A 25,771-nucleotide genomic window follows, 5' to 3' on the forward strand; every position below is an offset into this window, starting at 1 on the left:
ACAAGATAAATGACCCTAGAATCATCTAATCCCAAAGAGGTCTGGCTCCATCACAGAGAGCTTGTGTAGAAATTTTCTTTCTTGTCTAACATTTAAGATTAGGAAGAACCCCTTGACAATGAGGGCCTCACAATGAAGAGTCATGTCCCCACTCTGCTGTGGTTTTGGGGTGGCAGAGTTCTCTCAAAAATTCTTTCCTTCAAATTCTTCACTAATTAGATTTTCTCTGGCATCAAAGGGAGTTGAAATAAGCTCAGGGCGGAGGGCCAATAGCTTTAGGTGCTAGGGGATAGGCCAGCAAAAGAGAATTTCTCACTGTGTTATGCTAATCCATGAACCCCGTGGCAGGGCCAAATGAGCATCAAGTCTGACTTCTTCCCTTCATTTCTTTTAGTGGGGTACATACAGCTTCTCCCCTGATGGACAGATGCCAGTGGGAGAACGTTTTCCCTGAAGCCACTTGGTTAAAAGGGCAATGGTTGACCAGCTAAATTTCATTTTGTTTCCTCATTGCAGTTCAAAGCTAGACACCAACACTCTTCATTATTCCGTGTTCACTTTTGTTATTTTCCTAGGAAAATTGGCACACTAGCTCCCTCAGGGGGCTCTGTGCTGAGCGAGGAGAGAAGTGGCAGCCTGGAGGCCTTTCTGTGGGGGTGGAGGAGACCTCTTTACTTGGAAAAGATGCATCTTGTTATATTGTTGCCAACACCTTTGTCTTCTCCCCAGATTCCAACTGGGTAATCACTTAATATTCCCAGACAGATTGATTCACGCACATGACATGGAGAACCAAGCTAGCATAGGTACAAAAAACCCTCATCAGGTCATCTAATGGCGTCATTATACAAACAGAATATAATCCTGATGGGAGAGGGGCAGCAGGGGAAAAGAACATTTTGAATTTTGTACAGAGACCAAATTATTCCTAAGTTCAAAACTTCCTCTGGGTGGTGAACACACAATGTGAGATATAGATAATGTATTACAAAATTGTACACCTGAGATCTATGTAACTTTACTAACAATTGTCATCCCAATAAACTTTAATTTTAAAAAATTTTCGTAACAGAATTACTTACATTTAGCCTAATTTTCAAATCAGCTAGCACCATTGTCTCCCATGTGATACTAAATATGATCTCAAAACACCGTTCTAACTTCTCTCAGGATCTGGCAATACCAGTCCCATATTTCAACCAGCCTTGCTGCATTTGAGTATCTAGGGCTGAGTCAAGTGGGAAGAGGGAGAATCCGAGGGCAGAGAAGCACTTGTCCAAAGAGTCACCGTCATCTTAATTACTGTTTTATATCATTGATCATTAATTGGGAAGGCAAGACGGATAATGGCTGAGGAGGTGAGGGGGCAAGCAGGTAAGGGGACAAGTTAGTGGCTTAAAGCCTGTGTCGATTCCCGTCTCCTCCACTTTTTACCTGTGTGACCTTAATACATACAGGTGCTCAATAAATATTTCTGGGGTGAATTAATGACTTAACCTGTCTAAACCCAGATTCCTTTTCTGTAAAATGGAGATATTAACTGATGAGAGGCAATTCTCCATAGGTCTCTCGCCATTACTCATATGTAATGAAGCAGAGGCACTGATGGCCAGAATCTTTTCAAACATGTTTATAGAACAAACAGTCTTAGAAGACAGACTCAGTTGTCCCAGCCAGAGACCACTAGACCAATAGAGATTCAGATTTGGCCGTGTGGGGGCGGGCTCAACACAGGAATGATGGCACCTGCCTGCCAGCTGCACAGAAGAAGAACCCTACACAGGGAAAATGGTGACTGCCCCCCAGCCCACACCCCAAAGCCACAGTCTGTCCCCCACATACCCTCAATGCCCCCAAGTCACTGTCCCTCCACCAAAGCCCAGGGTGAGTGCCTGCAAGTGAGTCTGTGTGGGGGACCTTTAGAAGGATTTCTCGATTTCCCACAGCCTTCCATCCCACCTGGATGGTCAGAATCCCCACCTTTTTTCACAGCCAAATGTTGTGGGAGCTCCTTTTCCAGGCAGCAGTACTAAAGGCTGGAGAGGCCGGTGTGGGGCCAGGGTCCCTCACTCCTCCAAAGGGAACATTCACAGACAAGATATCTCTCCCGATTCTCAACCACCGTACGGAGGTTTGGGGACAGACATTTCACGTCTCTGCCTTTCCAATCAGTCTCAACATGGCTTCTTCTTTATATCCTTAGTTATAAAACTTCTGTTCAGCCCGACTTCAGATGGTTCTCCAGGTTGACTGTTCTATAATTCAGTCGTGATTTTAATGTGTTCATGTAAGGAAACATGCGCAGTGTTTACTCTGCCATCTTTGACCTCTCTCTCTCTCTCTCTCTCTCTCTCTCTCTCTCTCTCTCTCTCTCTCTCTCCTCTCTCTCTCTGCTTTTGAGTAACAGCTCACACATTAGCAGGAGATGGAGATTGCATTTGGCCTAGCCTAATGCCCTTATGGACTTGGAGCTTTCAAACAAATGCAGTCTTTTGGTGTGTGTGCCTTTAGGTTTTGCCAAAAGTAGATGGCTTTCTATTTTTAAAAAGGAGGGGAAAAGAACATTGGAAGGTATTTAAATCAAGCTCTAAAGTCTTCTTGGACATCAAATAACTCTTAGAAAACAACATTTTGATGAGTTAAGTATAAATGAATCAAAAACATATGGACTAAATTTCCCTTGAAATACACAAGGGTCTAAAAATTAAGGGGAAAATGCATTGATAAAATACGTTTGGGATTTTACTGAAACCAAAACGTTTACAAAACCATTACACATCCAGATTCACCCAACCTCAGTGTGCTTTCGTCTGCTGGCCATGACCAACCTCCTTGGACCTCCCTAATAATAGGCTGCCAAACATTTCCTTTCTTGCCAAAAAATCACTAGATTCCAAGACACCCCACAGCAAGGTTTGGACCCTGTCTTACATGCAGTTGATGAAACACCTTCAGCCCAAATGATGCTAACTCCAATTCTCCTGTATTTTGAAGAATCATTCTTGAGCAAGTGGCTCTGTGTTCCCCATCATATTGAAGGCCTAAGAACCAATTTCTGCCTAAATGGTTTTATAAGTGGCTATTAAATTAAGCTTCCAACTTGCAATCCTAAAGCTAGGAAACCATCAGGTTACTTTCCAGGCTTGTAAAATTAGCTAAAGATGAATTTAAAAGCTGCGGCAGAGGCTGGCATAAAAGAACGGGACTACAATATACCATGCAACTATGGGCACCCCTGCAGCAGCTTCCAGCAAGCTGGCAACAGGCATGTGATATTAACCAAAGCCCTTAATTTAAGGAAACGAAATCAACCAACTAGTAATTAACAAATTATTCTTAAACAGACTTCACTTAAAAATTAAGTTGAACTACCATTTTTCTATAACCCGTCAGGAAAACGCTGACTGGGACTTAAAGTAAACACAACTTAAGCAGATGGTAAGCCCTCATAGAGCACCAAACCTATACTTAGATAAATCAACATTGTCGAAATGGAGTGCTACATGGATACTCAGCAGAATTCATGGGCATCTTCACAAGATTTGGATATGATTTACCGTCACATGAACATGACAACTGAAAGTTCTGTGTTTTCCTATGGAATGTTCTCCATCCCTGAGAAATTTACTGGAAGGAAGTGTTTTTCAACTGATACCCTAAAAGCATGTCATAGAAGGAAAGTTGACCCTGACCCATCTGAGTACAGACAAATGCTTCTGTGTATGTCCATTCACTCATTCATTCACTCATTCAAGAAATAGATTTACTAAGTGCTTACCCAAGGATTTTGCTAGGCCCTGGGCATACGAAGCTGAATGTACTCAAAATGACTCACAATCACATGGACACAGAAAGACATAAATAATAATGCAACTTGCTAAATTCTATTGTGCTTTAGAAAGCACTTAGGGAATCCTAATAACTGAAGAGCTAACTCCACTTGAGGAATTTGAGGAAGTCTTTGCCTTTGGAGGCACCATCCTGGGAGAGACCATGTGGCATAAGGGTTAAGAGTCCAGGTCCTGAGGTCAGAGACTACACAGTCCCATACCCATGTGTTGGGTATGGGACTTTGGGAAGTTTACTTAACCTCTCCAGGCCAGGATCCTCTTCTGCAAAATGGCACTGATGATGGCCACCACCTCATTGTGAAAATTAAATGAGTTCCTGGTACATAATAAGTGCTATTATCTCAGCCAGATATTATAGAAATTTACCCAACAAATATTTAGCAGAGTGAATATTCCAGTTAGTAGAATAGCATGTGTAAAGGCAAGGGTTTATGAAATATCTGATAGTTGCAAGTATGATAAAAAAAAATTAAAATTCAGTGTAGCAGGTTCATCACATATATGCGGAGAAGAATCAGATGTAGATTAGGGTCATATTGTCAAAGAACTTGTACTTCAAGCCCAGGAGGTTAGATGTCAGCCCATGGGCAGTTGAGACCCAACAGAGGTTTGATACAGTTAGCTTTGTTTTTCCTTCTCATTCTGCCTGCAATGTGGGACCCGGGGGGAGAGTGGTATAAGGTCCACTCTGCATGTGGAGACAAAGCATCACATGAAGGGTCTGATTTTTGGTTTTGTTTTATCACAAGTAGATATGTCTGTGTCAAGGATGGCAAAGGAGACGGTGCTTCTTTGGATTGCTTGTCAAGGGAAATTGTGGGGCACACCTACGTTCCTACCTGCTCTCCAACTTTTGGGAGTATCTAAATGTGCCTTTCCTCCCCACCCCCCACCAAATGTTGGACCTGGGTTTCAAAACTCACTGTTGGAAGTACATTTGTAACTGGTCACTTTTATTAGTTTTAATGGTGTTCACAAATCATGAAATGTTAAAAATAGAAGGGAATTTATGGCAATTGCTAAATCCAATTGCTTCCCACTTGGGGATCGCTGGATTCCTAGGTAGTCTGTGAAAGTAATAACAGAGATCAGTTCTATTTTCAGCATTTCCAAAACTTAACATATATTTAAACATTTAGTCATGCACCAAAAAGCTCTCACATGCCAAGCAAAATGCCAACTTTCTTTACTTTTTGTTGGAATTTTTTTGATTCAGTATGGTAACATAAGTCATCTCATGTTTATCACCATTTCTGATTGACAATTATGAATGTCTTTAATTTTAAAAGAAAATAAATTAATTATTACCTATCAAACAGAAAACAATCAAATACAAAAGCATGGGAAAGTAAAGACACTCTTTCTGGTGAAAAGTTGGGATTCAGAGATCTCTAGTTCATCCTAACAGCCCTGTCCTAACACCCCTATTGAATGGTAACTTTCTGGGAGAGTCTAGACCTTCATTCCCATCCCATTTTTAGGGCGCAAAACATACTCTGGAGTGTGGATGTCTACTGGAAGTGAAAATACAAATCAGCATGTTTGGAGTAATCTAAATGTTAAAGGAAACCCTGAATTTCAGCTCACAAGAAATGAATGAGTTAAGCAATGTCTACTCTCGGATGAAATTCGATTACATAACAGTAAATGTGTCTCTAGATAATAAGGGCTGTAGGCAGGATTCTCATGCTTTGTCTCTTGCACACTCTACCCAGTAAACACTTAAGACAGTGCATAAATGATGCATCACAATGCATCCCAACCACAAATGGTTTCTGAATAAAAGCTTTTTTGGATAACTGGAAAATATCATGCAGGGATGAATGCCAGTGCTTGTAAATTCACCCTGAGCCTGAAAGTTATCAGATTCTAATCTCGCAAATGTCTATTCTCCTGTCTGTATCATAACAGATATAGGAGTATAATTCCAAAAACAATTATATATAGAATAGTGAACATGGTAATCATTTTGAGTGGCTGCATTTAAGAAGTACGATATGGCATCGTTTAGAGTGAACAGGATTGCATCTTTAAATACAATTATTAATGATATGACTACTAGTAACAGCAGCAGTTGCAGTTCCATTTAGTTAGGTCATAGTACAATACGCCTTAAATTTCCTGTGGTTAGATGACATGAGCTGTGTTTTTATTGTACTTTTCTAAATCAATGGTGACTAAAATTAGGATTTTTTAGGCACTCAGTCAAGTATTTGTTGACATTACTAAAAAGCGTCTTGTATCGGTAGAAGGTATGGAAGGGAGACCTATCGAGCCAAGACTTCAGTGGAATCCTCGCCATACAGATACCTTCATCGGAAGAAGTTAAAATGGCGATCTCTCTTGGTAAATTTTTCAAAATATGTACGCTGTTCAGTGATTAGGAGCACGGGAAAGGAGACTGAACGTTGGCTCTGCCACTGAATTGCTATGTCATGCTAAGCAAAATCTTTAGCCTCTCTGAACTTGAATTTCCTTCTCAAATAGAGACAATAACACCTACGAAATGAAACAGTGTAAGTAAAATATTTCAAATAGTCCTGGCATTTAGTAGGCATTAATCACATTAATGGATTAATCTATTTGCTCTGTGTGAACAGACAATAGCAGGAAGTCTTTAGCCACGCCCCATAACAGAAGCTCATCCAAGTCATTTATGGAAGGACAGGAGAGTCCTTCCTTCTCATCAGATAAGTGGGGCTCGTGAGTAAGAGCTAAGTTCTCTGAGGGATGCTGTCCTGCTGAACCAGCGGCATCAGGTCAAAGCAGAGACAAAATCATGCCTGGATTACAACAAACGAAAGACCCATTGGTGCTTTTCCTCCTTAAACTAAGGAAAGGACCGTTAGGAGAAGTTCATCATTCGCTTTCACACAACCTTTGAGTTGCCTCAAGAGCATTTTTGAAATTTTATGTAGCAGAATAATTATAACCAGTTCCCCGAAATCCTATCATCTTAATAACACCTTCTTAAATCTCACAATCAAATGCTGCGAAAGGCTGGACTGGACCCAGTGATGAGAAGCAATGATTAGTCCAAGTAGAACCTTAGAGAACCTCAGAGTCTTCCCTCTACTTTGAAACCTAAGGGTAAAATTCAACATTTTATTATTTCCTAGAAGAAAACTGCAATGGAAACTCCACTTGGTTGAAAGAAATGACCAACGTTCAGTCTCCTTTCCCGTGCTCCTAATCACTGAACAGCGTACATATTTTGAAAAATTGCATCTAAATGCAGGCAATAATTGGCCATCATGAGTCTCAAAATACAGCTCTGTACTTGGTATTTTTAAGATAGTATAATTCAAGGAACTAAATGGTTTTACATTTTGCTACCCCTCCATAAATCTATCTCCTTCAGATGTTCTTGCTACCCCCAACCAAAGGAATAGTACATAGATGACTAATAAACTGGCCCCATTCTGTGCCCACTCCCCAGGGAAAACGTTGGAAAGAAGGAAAAAAAAAACACTGCTGTTTTCTAGCAAACACACAGAGAGGCTAAACACAAGCCAACAGATTGTTTGTAGTGAGGCTGAAGTCTCAGATATGTTTCAGAAACATCAAAAAACATGGGTGACGAAAGGCCATATGCACAAATGCACACAACGGACACACACTCCACAGCAAGACCTTTGCAGCTTGAGCAGCAAGGGCAAAAAGCATTGATTTTCACTGGAGAGGCCATATCAGGTTACAGGAATGCACACATTTAATTTTTATGAGACTGAAGGCTCATAGAAACAACCAAAAAAAAAAAAATCCCACTTTGTGACACATTAATGTAGCCAGTGAGGGACAACTGTAAAATAAAACAAAGGGAAAGCCTTAACTGTGTTATCAAAAGGCCTTTGAAAATAAACTGTAATGCCATAAGCCACTCTAACATGTTCTGTGACACTTTTAGTCTCCTGGCTAGAGAGATGCTGGACCTAGGTCACATCCCCAAATCCTTCATATATAATCTTTGTGTGTGTGTGTGTGTGTGTGTGTGTATACACATTCTTTATGTATTCATATATATTTATATATATATTCTTTACATATATTAATATATATATTCTTTATATATATTATTTACATATATATTCTTTACATATATTCTATATATATTATATTCTTTATATATATTCTTTATATATATATTCTTTATATATATGTGTATATATATAAACACACATATATATAAATACATATAGATGATGTTACTCACCGCTTTCTGGTTTCTCTAAAGAATATTTCTCATTTTCTAGGTAAATCCAAGAGTCACCAATCTTCCAGCTCTCAGCCCCAACCCAAGAAGAGCAAACAAGCAAGGCAGAAATGTGGTTTCATAGCAGAGTGTCTTCTTCCAGCCACGTGTAATTTACAGCAGAGTGTTTGGTTCATCTGTCACACGAGAATTATACCAATCTCACCACTTACCCTGAAAATAAATATGCACTCCTCATTCAGGTAAATGAGATCGTTTCAGAAATAAATTGACTCCACCACTAAAACTTGCCTTTTGCAGAGAAAATAAATGTTTGAAGTTTTTTTCTCCTGATGAAGATGGTGCAGCTGACACTTAAATTTAAGAGGCCGGTGATATGGCCCCCATTCATATTAAGGCCAGTCCAGGAGAAGCGAGAGGCCACGAGAGCTGGAAACCTCAGGTAATAACTCAGCTAAATCAAGTCTCAGCTCTTATCAGTATGCAACATCTCCCAGGCAAAAAGGGAGGGGGAAAGGTCAAAACACACATCTTTACTGACAATCATACCTCTAGAAATAAAACAACCTTACAAAATGACACTGAATTTTTACCAGCTCACGCAAAGCTTTCAACTATCCACTGCCTCCTGTGGAATGCCCTTCAGTGGAGTTTTCCAAGAGCCTTGTAGAGAAGATATTATTTTTCCCATTTACAGATTGGGAAACTGAGGCAGCAAGCAGTTAGTTAAGTCTCCAAAGATTCACAACTGGTCATAGACTGAGTTAGGGTTTAAAAAAAAAAAAGAAAGAAAAGCCAGTGACCTAGGTAATAATTCCAGCATTCATTTAATCCCTGTGCTGTTAGAGGAACTGCAATGCAGGGTCCCTACTCATAATGTGCTGCTGACCAAACTACAAAAGTAAGATGTGCACACACTAAGTTAAACAATGCCACTGAGGAAAAATCGCCGGTGCCAAATATACACTCTCCTCAGTATTTTCAACTCAGAGCCACGTTGATTTTATGAATTTACAGAATTGACAAAAAGATTTTTAATAAGTTAACGCACCTTAAAAATGAATACTAAAAGCCAGGGACACAGTTCAGGATAGGCCTTTGGTTAAATTATTTATGTCCACATGACTTTCCTGATGACTATCTAGGTCACCTGTAATAGTCTTAGGCATAATTAGTTAACAGTGACCAGATTACATGGCTCACTTTGAAGGAAAAAGAAGTTAATGTGCTTTAAAAATCATCGGTCTCAAATATTTAGCTATTTTATTATCGAGTTACAATGATCTGTGGAGATACCAAATTTGATCATTTTTAACTCCAAAATTTACAAATAGTATACATTTATAAATATACAATTTTACAAATTTATAAATATTATAAATATAATTTATAACTCCAAAATTTATAAATATTATCAAAAAACTCTCAAATGTCTATATTTTACGGAATTAGCCTGGGGTCAAATAAACATGAAGAAGCTGTGAAGATAATAGGCAAAAAGTATCCACAAGTAATTGCAATCAGGTGTTGAATTTTGGCATTTGATTAAAATTCCATAAAAGGAATGAAGAAATTAATGATCTAATAGTTATAATAATTAGTAATTATATTTTGGGAGTCAGTAAGAGTAATTAATTAGAGCATACCTTTGAGGTATTATTATCTCCATTATAAAATGAGGCAGCAGAGATGAAGCTGAGATGCGAGTTGCCTCTGGCTGGCAGGCAGAAGACAGAGGGCTGTCAGATACCCAGGATTCTGAGCCCCACGGCCTTCGTGACTAAGCCTGCTCGCTCTGAGCTGGCATAGTGAAGTTCATTCTTTACGTGGCCTAAACAAGAAGCTGGCCTTTTTCTCTCATCAGCTATCCCTCTCACCTAGCGCTAGTGACCCCATTCAGCTCTCACATGAGATTCTTTTCAGACTGTGGTTTCCTTGGCAGGCTGCCACCTAAAAGTAGTTGTATAAAGTAAGATAAGTACAAGTCTGGATCTCTTAAAGTTTTTATTACAGTAGAAGGGAGAGGGAAACAGGCAGAAAAATAAAAGGAAGAGTAGTATAACTGAACCTATAACAAGCATAAATGGCATTATTCTAAAAATAAACTGTGTTTACCTCTCTACAGAGTTATATATAAACCACTATATCAGGAAGTAACAGCCACAGAAAAAAATTTTAGAGCCTTTGGAAACTAAAAATATATGCCTATATTTGTGCCTCTAAAATCTGAAGATGAAGGGTACATATTCTTCCCATATTAAAAAAATACAAATTTGAATAAGCAAAATATTAATACTCGGAAAGAAAAATGGACAAAAGGCATAGACAGACATGAACAATTCACAAATTGCCAGTAAATGAATGGAAATAATGTTCAATGTCCTTTTTAATCAAATAAGAGCAAATTGAAACAATTTTTGACCTAATAAATTGGCAAAGATTTCTGTTTTAATGACAATATCTAAATTCTGGTTAGAGGTCAAGCTGGATAGGCATGACGCATGACCTTAATGATGATGAGGCAATTGGTACAAGCTCTTAGAAAACAACTTAGTAAAATGCATCAAAAGCCACTGGTTGGAATAATTCCCTTTAGAAAAATAAGAGATGCAGGTGAAGGATATTAGGCAAGAAGGTTCATGACAATATTATTCATTAGCAGGGAAAATTTCAAAATAGACTAGGCATCCAATAAATAAGTCAAATGGCTTGAGTAACTTAAGACAAATAGAAGATAATACAGTCATTAAAATCCTATTTTCAAAAAAAATAAATCATGACCCTGGGGAAATGTTCACAAAATAATGTTAAGTCCAAGAAAATCCAAACACAAAATTGCAAATGCTCTGTGAATTATAGCTAGATGATATAATTGCATAAAGACATACATTAGATGAAAGATATACATCAAAATCACCAACAGTGATTATCTTTGGTTATAATTTTCTTCTTGATATGCTTCTGTATTTTCTATGAGTTTTTTAAAATAAAAAAATTGCAAATTTATCTTTAAAATTTAAAAAAAAGGAAAATAGGGAAATCCTTGAACTTGAGATACAATTGCTTTTTCACCATTTTTATCCAATCTAAAATTTGTCTTGACTCAGAAAGAAACACACTGGCAAGTAAAAGTTTAGCATTAGAAGCGGTTGATTTCCAGTTTTAAAACTTTGGAACTTTCCTTTCCTAGTTACTCTTTCAGGAAAAATACATGTGCTGTTGTTCCTCTTTGGGGTATTTTTCTCGCAAGGTCAGTTTCAGGAGGAATTTGGAGGAAAGAAAAGTTACCAAGACCACTAACTTTAAACGTTTGTGCTCTAATTTTAAAATCCCAGATGATACTGCCAAGTTGCCTGGGTGCCTGCCGGCTTAGAAAAGAGCCACAGAACTACGTAGAGGCAAAACCCATAAATGACACAACTGAAAAATGATTGCTGCTTGTTTGAGAAAATATGCACAGAATATGCCAAAAAGACTCCTACACTGGATGTTTTTCTGAATGAATTTCTTGTAAGTTCTGTCACATGAAACTAATGTAATACTAGGAATCCCTATGATACAAGGACCTCATTCCAAATGCATCTACCACATTTGCTTTTGCCGTTGGCTGGTCGAAACGCACCACTCTTCAACTCTGTTAAACACATTGCATAATCATAACATCCTATTATAAAGTTTCAGTGCTTGTTTTATCTTTGCCAAAGCATGGCTTTTAGTTAATAGATTACAAAATCTCTCTTTCAAATATAGCTCGATGCAATAACTAATGCAATTAGAATTTCAAAAAATAAAATAAAATAAAATAATAGCTGTTTTACAGTCACCCCAAATCCTGCAATGTCTCTCCATTGTATTTATATTTAAATCAAAACCCCTAATCTGGCTCACCACACCCCACCTCCAAAGTCACCTCTTAGCATCTGCCCCTTTGCCCACTACACTCTGCCCACACTGGTCTTTCTTCTTTTTTTTTAACCACGGCAAGTTCATTCTCATAGCACTAGGTCTCCTATGTGCCTGGAATGTTCTTCCTCTTACTCTTCAAATGACTGGATCAGCTTTGTTTTCAGGTGTGGGTTAAAAGTACGAGTGAGCGGATGAGACATCAATCCCATGAAATGGCAAAGTAACATTAACATATTTTTAATTCGGTACTCTTGCTGAGGAAAGACTGACCTTTGTTTATCTCCAATATTTGGAAGGTAACTTTCAAATGCTTCTCTGAAAAAAATAGAGAGGTTGTAAATGTCCAGGCTTGAGGCAGTGCCAGAGTAAAAGAATGAACAGATTTCTTTATTGGCTGAAACTCAAAATCTACAGGACTCGAACACCAACTTCCCTTGTCTGTCCTAACTATTGCGTTGTAGGGGAATGATGGTACTTATTTCCTGAATTTCTTTCATTTCAAATAGTTACAGCATTAACTTGTGGTACTGTTTACAAGTACTGCTGTAGCAGGCAGTCTTTGAGGTATCCCCTGAATGATCCCAGTCGTCTGCTATACACTTGTATAATCTCCCCTGAGAGCAGGCTGGACCTAGTGACTTGCTTCTAATGAATACAATATGGCAAATGTGATGAGATGTCACTTCTCAGATTAGATTACACACAAAAAAAGACTGTGACTTCCATCTCTCACTTTCTCCCTCGTAGAACCCTTGCTTACTCTTAGCATTCCAACAGCCATATAAATAGGCTTGGATGTGGATCTTCTGAGGCCTGCACCAGTCATGGGAGTTCGGAAGTAGACCCATCCCCAGTTGTGGTTCAAGATGACTACAGACTCGGTTGACACTTTGATTACAGCCTGTGAGAGACCCTGAGCCAGAAAATCCAGCTAAGCCACACCCAGATCCACGACCCACAGAAATTCTTATTTAATAAACATATGCTTGAAGGGGGGGGGGGGTGATTTGTTACACAGCAATAGCTAACTAATACAACCTGTTTACAACCCAAACTACATACTTGACATCTTCTTTTCTTTTTGTCAGGATTAGAGTGAAAGGAAATTTCAGCTCCCTAAATTATAAGGATAAAACCATAGGTTGCATGGGTATGGAGGATATTCAGAACTAGAATTAATTAATTGGGATTTATTCCCAAAGAGAATGATGACTATATTTGGTATGTCAATCATAAAGCCACTCATAATTTATATAGTATTTATTTTAAAATCTGATGTTTTCACATTCTTAGCCATTTACTCCTCTTTAAAAGGCTATGAAGCATTATTATTATCTCTATCTTGTAGATGAGGAGACTGAAACTCAGTAGATATCATGACTTCCATGAAGGCAAGGACCTTCTCTCTCTTTTCTCTACTCTTCCCCAATGCCTAGCTCCAGGTCTAGCTCAATAAATGCTCAATACATATTGTTGAGTGGCTGCCTCCCAAACAATGTTATCTGTAAAGATGGTGCCTTTTTGTCATGAAATTCCCCACTGACCTATACATGAATCAATCAATTTCTCTATATACTTGTGTAACACACAAATATGTATTCTTGGAATCAGTATATGTGTTTCCCAAACAACACAGGCGCTTCTGAAAGCTCACTCTAGTTCTAAAGACAGTAAAGAGATCATTCTCTAATTCAATCCTATTTTTCATACAGTTCTACACTGCCAAAGACAAAGACGAGAGCTCTTTTATGAGCTAACAACCCTTTCTCAGTAAATCAAATTTCTTCCCTCACATATCATTTCTTATAATCTCCCAGGATGAGGCTAGAGACAACAGACCTTTCTAAGAGCCACCAAAGGAGGTCATCAGCCTCTCAGATCCCCTCATCCCCCATGACAGCTCTCCCTGTCCCCTGCCCCCTGTCATTCTGGTCTCTTTCCCTCTGATAAACATGGCAAGTAGGAAGTAATAGGTCTTGTCAAAGGTCACTAACCTCAGGCGATGTTAGATCTAGGTGTCCATAGAAATACAACAAAGCTGCTGACAGGGAAACAGGAGGTAAGAGGATTTTCATTAGGAGATTTATATAAGTCTTAAATTCCTTTTCTTTTCAAAGTTTCAGTCAGCGATCATTCAGTCTTCAACCGCAGTCCAGTCCCTTCTCACGTATTACCTAATAAAAAGGTGTTTGTTCACAGAAGATATGTGGAACCATTAAAGAATCAATTAGTATACCTTTTAAGAAGATAAGAAAATCATTAGGTATGATTATACTCTTGCAATTGTATGATTACAAATAGAGGAACTGAAACATATCCTGTGTAGAGTAATAAATTAATCATAGTCTCTATTCTCATGTGTAGAGTAATAAATTAATAATAGTCATCTATTCGTTCAGCAAATATTGAAGAAGTGTCTGCAACTACATGCTGGGAAAATGGCGATGAACCAAACATGCATGATTCCTGACATTTCAGAGTTTAGATTCTAGTGGGACATGCGGATTTTACATTTTAAAAAATTAAATTAAAAATCACTGCAATAAATATCAACTTGAAAATTGATAAAATGCTATGATGGAAAAGGTTGGGATAGCAGGAGTATTTAACAGTGGGACCTGAATTTAGATTGGGGAAGCAGACAAAAGTAGCAATTGTCCAGGCAGGAATGGTCTAGGAAGAAGGAACAGCATATGTAAAGACCCTAAAGCTCACAAGGCTTAGTCTGAAATTCCAGTGTGATTGGGAAGCATTGAGTAAGGAGCTGCTGTGTGTTGTGAGATGACCCTTGGCTTATCTGATGCCAAAGACTGTGATTCTGACTCTATTCATATCTGAAGCACAAACTCATTCCCCTGAACACCAAACTCAGCATCCCACCGTCTACTGGACATCTTCTCACACATAATATGCCCCAAACTGAGCTCTTGTCTCCCCCACCAAACCTTCCATCTGCCTTCTTCCTCATCTCAGTTGATGGCAACTCCATCCTCCCAGTGTCTCAGGTCTAAAACCCGAGCATCCTCCCTGACTTCTTGCTTACCCCTGCACCCAATCTGTCAGCAATTTCCTTCAGTTTTACCTTCAAAGTAAGCCAAAGTCCTTCTCACCACCTGTCCCATAATCACCCAGTCCAGGCTGCCACCTCTCTTGCCTCCTAACAGGTCTCCCTGCTGCCACCCTCATCTCTACACACTCTATTCTTCAACTACAACAAGAAAGGTCTTCAGAAGTGATGGATTCTCTTCTCAAAGCTCTCCAATGGCTTCCTTTATTGCTAAGATTGATATCCAATGTCCACAGCATGGTCTGCAAGCCACTAACTATATGATCTGGCCACCCACTACTTCTCACTCTGTCCTCACTGCCTCCATGTCTGCTTCCTTGCAGCTCCTCAAACTCATGAGGCCTTTGTACTAGTAGCTCGTTTTCCTGAAAGCTCTTTCTCCAGATTTCCGCAGGACCTACTCCCTCACTTCAGCAGCTCTCTACTCATGTCACCTACTCAGAAAGGTCTTCCCTGACTACTCAATCTGAAAGATGAAAGAGCATGCTGTATCCACTTACCCGCCTTCATCTCTCTTTTTAGCACTTACTGCTATGTGCTGCATTATATATTTACCATTTGTATAGATTTTGTCTGCTGGTTCACTGCCATATCCTTAGAACCTGGAAAAGGTCTAGCTGAAGAGAGCAAAGGCACACCTTTAACGATGCACTTTGTTGGGCTACCACATGGCCATCTCCAGAAGTCCTTCTGTAATAAAATTACAAATCCCAAGAAATGTATTGAGTGTCTAATATCTTACTAAGGTAGGGGCTCTGGAGAAGAGAGAGAGGGAGCAAGAAGTCTGGCTAGGAGTTGGGGGAAGGAGAGCAGGGTTTGTGGTAAACAGCTCAATATCTGGGGGAGCAGGGTAGTCCTGAGTTCCTGTGACAAGCACTGTGGTGGAACAATATGTGCTGAGAGAAAGAAGATGCCCAAGACAAACTTGGTCTCTGTCACAATTTGCCTAAGCTCAACTCTAAAGGAAGGTTTCCAACCAGCATAAGAAGAAGGAGATTAAGGTCTTCGGAGTACACATTTCTCTTGCCAAAAGATTGGTCATGTGTTTTTTTATAATCATAAGAAAAAAAATCCACAGCAAACTTCAATGTCAAACAATAGAGGATGGTTAAGAAATTATGGTAACTCAATGGAATATAATGCATAATCATAGTTTTGAAAACTACATAGCAACATGAAAAAAATGTCTGTGGTATAGTTTTAGTGAAGAAAGCAGAATTTTAAAATGTGTCTCTGCTCTGATTAAAACTATTTTAAAATGATGTTCACCTCTGGAAGGCTTGGAAAGAAGTGTAAAAATGAGAAATCGATGATTCCTTAGGGTTGCAAGATTCTCTGTGATTTACTCATCCCACCTCATTTTTGAATTTCTAAAATACTGTTCCAATAGTTTTTAAGCCAGAGGGACATCCATCAATATACCTGAAGAATCTCGCTAGGCTGATTTTCCTAGGAACAATCGCCGGACATCAACCATCTCCTGCTGGTAACAGGAAATTCATGACAAAGAACAACATTGGAGTACCCCTATAATCAATTCACTCAAAGATTAATTAACCATCTACCATGTGTAAGGTGCTATATGCTAGATTTTATGAGGGAAATCAAAACTGAGCAAGCATCAGTTCTTGCTGTTATGGAGCTAGCAATCCAGGAGAAGGAATTTATGACAAACACACACACAACCTCAACAAAAGATAATTCTTTTTAAATCATAAGAAGAAATATTTACGTAGCACTAAGAAATTAATGTTGCATCAGTTGTTGATTTGAGAGATCAGGAGATGAGTGTTTCCACAGGCAGAAGGTGAGGGAGGGGAACGAAGAGGAGTGCTGGACCAGGACAAAAGATGTTCCAGGGAAGAGAAGAGTCTGAACATGGCAGAGAGGCACTGAACACAAAACAAGAGTTTATTATGGGTCTGACTTGAATGTGTGGTCAATCTATAGTGATGCTGGCTGAGGCTGGCGGGAGGCCTTAAAAACAGATGCTGGGGAAGGCTATTGAGCAGGGAAATGAGATCTTCAGGGCCACAAAGTTGAAAGAGTCATTGAGTAGTCAAAATGGAAAGAGTGTGAGCTTGTTTTTATTTACTTGTTTTGTCACAGTAACTGGTTTGTCCCTTAACCTCATAGCCTCACTTTCCTTATCTAAAAAAGGGGTAACTCCAACTCCTTGGTAGGTTTGTTATGAAGGTTGACACGGTGGATCAAGACAGTAGACATGGGTCAAGGCTCAATAAAGACCCAATAATTCTGTTCCCCTTACTTCTCAGTTCATAGAAGGAACTGGTTAAGGAGATGGGGCAGAAGGACAAAACTCATAGGACATTGTTCAAATGGGGTCTAGAAGACTTGGCAATGACATCTTCATGACGGCCAAGGGAAAACGCAAAGTCAATGATTATCATGAAAGTTCCACCTGGGAGCCCAGAGGATGATGGTAACACCATTCAAATGGGTGTATCACAAGGAGAAATTGTATGCGGATGCTAATGTTTCAACAATTTGAAAATTAAGGAATGGCAGCAGTCCATCTAGGAGGAAATGGCCAGGGTAAGTTGGAAGTCAGGGCTCAAAGCCCAGGAGAAAGGTATGGGCTGGGGACACAGAGGACATGAGCGTTTGTAGTCGACTATTCCTATTACCAAGGTCTGCAATATTCCTATTAATCTTCTCCATGGTTTACTTCGATATATTCATCCCAAATATGTAGAGAAGTTATTAGATCAAAAGATCCCATTTGCCATACACTCTAACTAAATTTAGCATCTTACATCTTCCTCCACGATGTGTTATCTTTTTTAACAGCTTTGAGATATAATTTACATACCATACAATTCACCCTCTTAAAATGTACAATTCAATGACCCCAGAATATTCACAGATTTGTCCAATCACCACCACAATCAATTTTAGAACATTTTCATCCCCTTATAAAGAAACCACAAGTCCCATAGTTGTCACCCCCAAACCTCCAAACCCCACGCTCAGGTTTAGGCAACCACTAATCTACAATCTGTCTTCATGGATTTGCCTATTCTAAACCTTTCATGGAAATGGAATCATACAATATGTGGTCCTTTGTGTCCGCTTCTTTTTCTTAGCATAATGTTTTCAAGGTTTGTGCATGTTATAGCATGTGTCAGTACTTCATTTCTTTTTATGACCAAATGATAGTCCAATATATGGATGTACCACATTTTGTTTATCCATTCATCTGATGGACTCTGGGTTGTTTCTATGTTTGGGTAGTTATGAATAATCCTGCTATGAACATTTATGTACAAGTTTTTATGTGGACGTATGTTTTCATTTCTCTTAGGTATATACCTAGGAGTGGAATTGCTGGGTCATAAGGTTTAAGGTTAACTGTTTGAGGAACTGCCAAACTGTTGTCCAAAGTAGCTGTACCATTTGACAATCTCACCAGCAACATGAGAGTTCCAATTTCTCCACATCTTTACCAGCTTTTGTTATTGTCTGTCTTTTTTATTATAGACAACCTAGTGGGTGTGAAGTAGTATCTCACTGTGGTTTTCATTCGCATTTCCCTGGTAGCTACCCATTTTTAATTAGGTAATAACCTGTTTCCCCAAAAATAAGACCTAATCGGACCATCAGCTCTAATGCGTCTTTTGGAGCAAAAATTAATATAAGATGCGGTATCATATTATATTACATTATATTATATTATTATATTATATAAGACCCAGTCTTGTATTATAGTAAAATAATACCGGATCTTATATTAATTTTTGCTCCAAAAGACACTTTAGAGCTGATGGTCCAGCTAGGTCTTATTTTTGGGGAAACACGGTATGTCTTTTCATTATGCTATGTTTTTAAAACACAGAATTCTGTCTTCTGCACTTTCATTGTGTAAAACAGAGGTAGCACATAGGAATAAATTGTCCATCAACAACTAGAAATTTTTTTTCTCCTTGCATTGAAACATCTATGTTCAACTTGGTGTGTGTTGTTATGAGAACTGGTGGCTTTTGTCTTTGTCAGTAAATATTAGCACATCAAAACAATGATGGCTGAGCCTGGCAGGGTGACAAGCTACAGTTGTATTTAATTCTTTGTTCTCAGGGTTAAACGTTGGTGCTGCCCTTTTGGCATTGCTCTTTCATAAACCCTGGGGACAAATTCAAGGCCAAAGCAAGGTCAATGCCCACATTATCAAATTCATTAATCAGTGCAGTATGGATACACATCAATTTGCAAGTGCAGCTTTTTTTTTTTCCTGTGTTTTGCTGGCTTTGTCTATACCAGTTAATGTGTGGATCCACAGCTCTGAATACTTGTTCTAAGTTTTTCTGGGGGGTCCATCATAAGCTTATTTTTAATATGGGCTAAAAAAATGTCTGGTTATAATCTACATCAGTCCCATAGGGTCCCTCTACTCCTTGCCCTGGGTGCTGCCTTCTTGATGGGCATACCTACTGTTACAGGTTGAACTGTGTCCCCCCAAATCCAGCACCCTAGAATGTGACCCGACTTGGACATATAGTCATTACATAGGTAGTCAGGTTAAAATGAGATCTTTAGAGTGGATTCTAATCCAATATGACTGGTATCCTTATAGAAAGGGGAAATTTGGACACAGAGACAGTCAGGCTTAAAAGGGAGACAATGTGAAGAGACACAGAGGGAAGACAGCCACCTACAAGTCCCAAAAAGGGACCTGGAACAGATTCTCCCTCACAGCTGTCAGAAGGAACCAACCCTGACAACACTTTGGTTTTGGACTTTAACCTCTAGAATTGTGAGATAAAATAAATTTCTGTTACTTAAGCCACCAGTTTGTAGTACCTCATGATAGCAGCCCCAGGAAACTAATACACCTGGTCATACACTGGACCCCCTGAAGCCATAGCTATGGCTGCCTTAGAGGGTGGGTGCCTCTCTCTCTCTGGAGGGCCTGCTCTCTGACAGAAATGATCAGAACTGCACAGCCTTGCAACTCCACGATTGCACTACAGTTTTTATTTATAGCCGCTCTTTGAGTTTTTGTTCATAGCGATTTTCTGTTCTCTTCCAAGGACTCAGGCCCACAAACCTATGGGGCCTGGGCCAGAAGCCCTCCCCTCCTCTCCCACTACAAAGGACAATCCAGACTTCATTACTGGGTCAGGCTTATCCTGCCTGGCTCCCTCATCCCTTAGAATGAGTACATGCCTCACCTTGTCCCTCATCCTCCAATTAATCAATCCCCTAATCACATTGATCCTATCTCTTAAATGGCTTTTCATTCTGGCACCAACACAACCTAAGTCACCATCACCTCTTGCCTAAACAACCACACTAACCCCCTAACTGAGCTTTCTGCCTCCAGACTTGTACCCTCTCACCCTCCCACAACATTCCATTCAAATGACTTATTTGGTGTCTCTCCTACCAGTAAGTTCTGTGAGTAAAGGAACTGTGTCTGGTTTTGATCATGTATACCTAGTACCTGGCACATAATATGTGCTCAGTAAATGTCGGGAGGAGGGGGTTATAATCCCTTACATACATTACAAAGTTACTATTTTTCACTGATACCAGTTGAGCCTGTCCTTGCACTGAGGAAGGCAATCAAGGGAGATGTTCAAATAATGCCAAATGGTGTGTTCTGCAAATTAAGTGATACGGCTTTCTGTACACATGGCCCATCTAGATTCAAACCAGTCTCCAGAAAAGAGGCATTTGGTGCTGGGAGCCCAGCTGGTGTCTTCCCCAGGGTATCCTACATGTCAGAATCACATGATACACCCATCACCCCGCTGCACAGACCTGAAGCACAAAATTCTTTAGATGTTTTGCTCCTCCCATGAAGGCACTAAAACTGCCACAACTCATTTTGAACAAGTAGACTATGCATTCTGTTTCTCCATCTGGGGAATGCCTGCAAACAAACCTTATCCCTTATTTAAAAAAAAAATATGCTAAGATACACATAACATTTTCCATGTTAAACACGTTTAAGTGTAGAGTTCTGTAGTGTTACGTATATTCACACTGTTGTGAAACCAACCTACAGAACCCCGTTTTTTAAAAACAAATATTAAATAACTAAAACTATGTAAAGGAATACAAGACTTCCTAAATAGACTTCTTAAAATATCTACTAAATGTTAAGTAAAGATAACATATTCATTACAGTCTCCCTTTTAACGATACCATAATTTTTGTGCTTCAGAAAACCACACACACACACACACACTTCCTGGAAAGGGTAAAAATGAACCTTGGGTTAAAAGATTAACCTGTCTGTCTTTAAAATGTCCCTTCCAAAGGGCACGTCAAGTAATTATGTGTAATTTTTTCTCCCTGATTTTTGTGCGTGCTTCTGAGGTGCATAAAAAAAAAAAAATTGTAACTCTCTGCTGGTACTGACTCCATCCAATGGGCAGACATCGCTGGTTTGTTTTGTTTTCTTAATGTTTTGAATGGGTTGGAGATTAGCGTGGATATTTAGCAAAAAAGTACAATTTCAAATTACACGGTGCTTCCTGGTGCCAAAACACTGTGCACCATCATCTTTGATGATGTCTACCAACATGACACTAAGAATGGTGACTGTGAGTCATCTGGCTTTGCAGAGCTGGAAGACGAAATTGTAAACAATGTGTGCTTAACCAGGCCTTATTAGAAAAGAAGAGCGTCTTAAATATGCTTCCAATTTTTTTAAATCTAGCAATATCTTTTAATCAACAATATGTGTATCTAAATCAACGTGACAAATAGATTTGCTCAAAAGGAGGAACAATTTATCCATGGGCATCCTAAAAAAGATGACAATCACGTTTACAAGTATTTACCCTAGTAACATTCTAGTCCTCATCAGCCGTTTGTATTTATATACAAGCTTAACCACCATAACCACATATATGTGTGGATATTAAAATTGCTTTAATGTTAGTAGAATGCTTAGAAAGGGATCCAAAGTAACCCATCCCTGGCACTGGTCACAGATTTCATTGTCAATCACAACTTGCGTCTCACACATTGAAGACATAGAAGTGCACATAGAAACTACAAATGGCTGAGTCCAACCCTAATCATTATTAGGAGAAGAAAAAGACCAAATACTCAAAAGCAGCTGGTTCCAGGCCCAGTGCGAAGACAGTATATTGGTACAAGAAGAGCTAAAATGTTTTTGTGTTCAGATAATTCAAGAGCTAGAGCTAGAGTCTATCTTGCTCAGTGAATGAACACCTAAAGGCCTTCCTTTCAATCCCCAAAAGAGTTGAATTTACATCTTTAATCTCATTGTCTCTCCACAAAGTCCTCTAACCATCAATCACAGAGAAGCCTGAGAGAAAGATTCCCTAGATACCGCCAAAAATACACGTTTGCCAATGATGCCTCCAGACAACTTTTAGAACAGATCCCATGTTAAGGGGTAGATACCCACATATGTATTTATTAATCCGTCCAGGCACATGTAGCCTGAAGCTGGAATACAAAAGTTATTAGCAGAGAAGCCATTCAAGTGCAAATAATGCATGGAAAAGCATCAGAAAGAATGTTATTTATAAATTCAAAGACAAGTGCAACAGCATACCCAATTGGAAATGTCCCACCTGAAAGCCACCCAGAGTAGTGATTATGTTTAGGCACTAATACACATGTATTCTTTTCTCACACCGACCACCCTTCTAATTAACGAACACAATGCCTAGCCTTGTCAACCACTCAGCTTCTCCATCTGTAACATGGGAATTAAAGCCGTGTTTTAATAAATGGAGGTTAAAATTCTTCCAATGAATGACATTACAGAAAACACAAATGTCATCACCACAAAATGTTGAGAAGAAGATGATTGTGTCCCTAAACATGGTTTTAAGTCATGTTTAAAAGCACATGGTCAGGAAGACATGTACTTGGAAACAGACTGGTAGGGGAATAAGGAGAGAGGTTTAGGGTGAAATGACTCACGAATGCGGGAATGCAGAGACTTTCAGCAGCATGAAGTTACAAGGACCATCCCTGAGGTCTCTCCTCTCCACACACAATGCTGTATGTTGACTTCAAAAGAAGATGAGTGAGGAGTTTGGAAAGTATTATTATTATTAATTATCATCACCATGATCACTATTGGTTCTTTGCCTTAGTGAATGCACAGACTGGTATATTGTCGAAAAAAGTATTAAAGGAAAACATTCTGGTGTGCATTGAGAAATATTGATTCTTCTAATATTTTAAAGGATGACAAATAGAACGAACACTTTAAGCTTAGTGGGTCGTTACTAATATAATGGTATGAATAAACAAGTTTGGTCTGTGCAATGATACAAAGCTTATTAAAAGCTTAGGGGAAGGAAACACAAGGGGATCCGATGTCTCAAATGGAGTAAGGTTTTTCCCCCCTAAACAGCTAAGGGCAATGAGTATCTGGGGAAAAGAAGTAAACTAGCAAAATAAATGAAACGTGGTGAGCTTAACTTTTTCCAAAATGGAAGGTTTCTAAGAGGCTGCATGGAAATCAAATCAGAAATTAAGATGGGAGGCAGGGGGAAGGAAGAGATTGTGAGGGAAGGAAACCATTGAAAACATCCACATTTGAAACTTATACAAAAGCTGCTCTGTGATACAAAGGATTATCTTCTAAAATTATTCGATCTGTACGGTTCAATTTTTATGAATCGTATTTTCTTCAATAAGTTTTGTAGCATACAATACTTCTATCACAGCCTGCTTGCTGCCCTTGAACTCTGAATGCTACACAATCCCTTTCCTGAAATAGAAACATAGAATATTAGAGTAGAAGATTCCTTTGAGATCAGTTAGAATTGCAGTTCTCAACACTGGCTACACTTTAGAACCACTTTTGGAGCTTTTAGAAAGTAGAGAGGCCCATCCCAAACTAACTAAATCAGAAGCGGGGGAGATAGATATCATTATGTGTGGTTTTTTTTAAATAAACTCCACAGGTAGGTTCTAACCTTGCACTGCCAAGGTTAAGACGCATGGATACAAAGCACACATTTGCATTATCTGATACCACAGTCACTGGCCACATGTGGCTACTCAGCCCTTCAAATGCGACTAGTCTGAATTGCGTGGTAATCGCCAAATAATGGGATTTCAAAGATTTAGTACCAAAACAAAATTTGCAAAGTATCTCATCAAAATTTTTATGTTGATTATATGTTGAAATGACAATATTTTGGATATATGGGGTTAAATACAATATGTTATTAAAATTAACTTCACCTGCTGCTCTTCACCTTTTTAACATGGCTCCCAGAACATTTAAAATTACATAGGTTAAGTGTAGGTCAAAACCAACACTCTTTGATTACAAATAAAGAAACTGAGACAGAAAAGCATAACGAGTTCTAGGCAGCACTTTGGGGATTCCCTCTTCCAGGCTTTTCCTGTTGCCATCAACCACTCTGCTGCAGAGCTAGGAATGGCAGAGCCCATGAGGCCATCCATCAGATATCGAACCCTTCTTTCTTTGGTCCTGCTAATTGTTTCTTTGAAAACATGATATTAAAATCTGTTTCCCTTTTAGAAAAAATGTTCCCTCTCCATTTCCACTGTAGGGTTCCTCATGAAAACAGCGTAACGAGAACAGACATTAAAAAATAAATCTAGAAAAACATGAGCATAAGGAAAATGCAGAGGATGGATCAAAAGGAGTGTTAAGGTTTTTTTAGACCTTCATACTCCTTTTCACGGAGGGCCAAGTTCTATCCTGTGAAGGTTGTAACGTGTTGTAGACGAATAAGTGACTGTGGAGACCCTGAGCTTCGTGAGACCCATTTTCAGCACAGCATCTGTCCTGGCTGAGAATTTAGAAGTTTGAGCCTATAATATTATCTTTCTGCCCAGAAGGACTGTCCTTCTGAATAATGTTACTGGGAGGGAGGCAAACCAGGTTCTCCATAATGGTGCCCTATGTCACTCCTAGGTACGCAGGGCAGATGGACTTTATCCTCAATGCCTTCTACCTTCTGGTGCCTGGATGAGGACTCGGTCATTCAGAAGCCAAACAGCATCACCGCTTACTTAAAGAAGACACTCTTGTTTTGATGAAGTGAAATGGTCCTACCACATCTGGCAAATGGAGATAAAAATGTATTTCTTCTAATGACCCGCGAACTCAAACAAAAACAAAGATTTTTTTGTTGCATGTGGTTTCCCACCCGCCACCCCCACCCCCACCTGCCCTTGAGAAACCAGCAGAAAGAGAATTGCATAAAACTGGCTGCAATGTGTTCTATTTGAGAAATCATGCAACACAGGGACTCCTCAGTCTAATCAAAGACTAAAAGAGACCTGAATTCTGATATAAAGCCTTCATGCAAAGAGTTGGAAAGGAAACCTACAGGTCAGGCCAAACCACACATACAGTAGATGCATTCAAGATTTCTATTGAGATCCTCTTGTTCCCCATCCTGAATACAGCGCAACCTGAATGTCATCTTAAATCAAATGTTTGGTGCTCTGGAGCCCCTGTGTTGCATGCATGACTTCTATTAGCTATGATTAGTCAAGTTTTGCCAGTGGAACCACACTCAACTTCTCATGCAGTAATATTCCCCTCTCAACCCTATCATTTGTATACACCAACCTGGAAAGATGATATGTTACAGATGGATCTTGGGAAAAAGTTCATCTGCCAGAGTGAAAATAGCACTTGTTGCTATATTCAACAAAAAGAAAGATCATTTATTTAACTTTAAATAATTTTTCGGATCCCTTCCTCAAAGATGATAAAGAAAAGACAGGAAG

General features: G+C 39.1%; 1 protein-coding gene across 2 annotated transcripts in view; it reads right to left on the reverse strand.

Annotated features, from left to right (window-relative positions):
- Positions 1–25,771, reverse strand: part of CREB5 (cAMP responsive element binding protein 5) — a 381,389-nt gene that overhangs the window by 349,240 nt on the left and 6,378 nt on the right. Inside the window, exon 1 of one of the 2 annotated variants that reach the window (XM_081079475.1) lies at positions 9,711–9,892. The exons of the other annotated variant lie outside the window; for it this stretch is intronic. The gene's annotated coding sequence lies outside the window, so the exon portion shown is untranslated. Of the gene's footprint in view, positions 1–9,710; positions 9,893–25,771 lie in introns of those variants that run through there. 2 annotated transcript variants of the gene reach the window in all.

This window comes from Rhinolophus hipposideros (assembly GCF_964194185.1).
Source record: "Rhinolophus hipposideros genome assembly, chromosome: 18".
NCBI lineage: Eukaryota > Metazoa > Chordata > Mammalia > Chiroptera > Rhinolophidae > Rhinolophus > Rhinolophus hipposideros.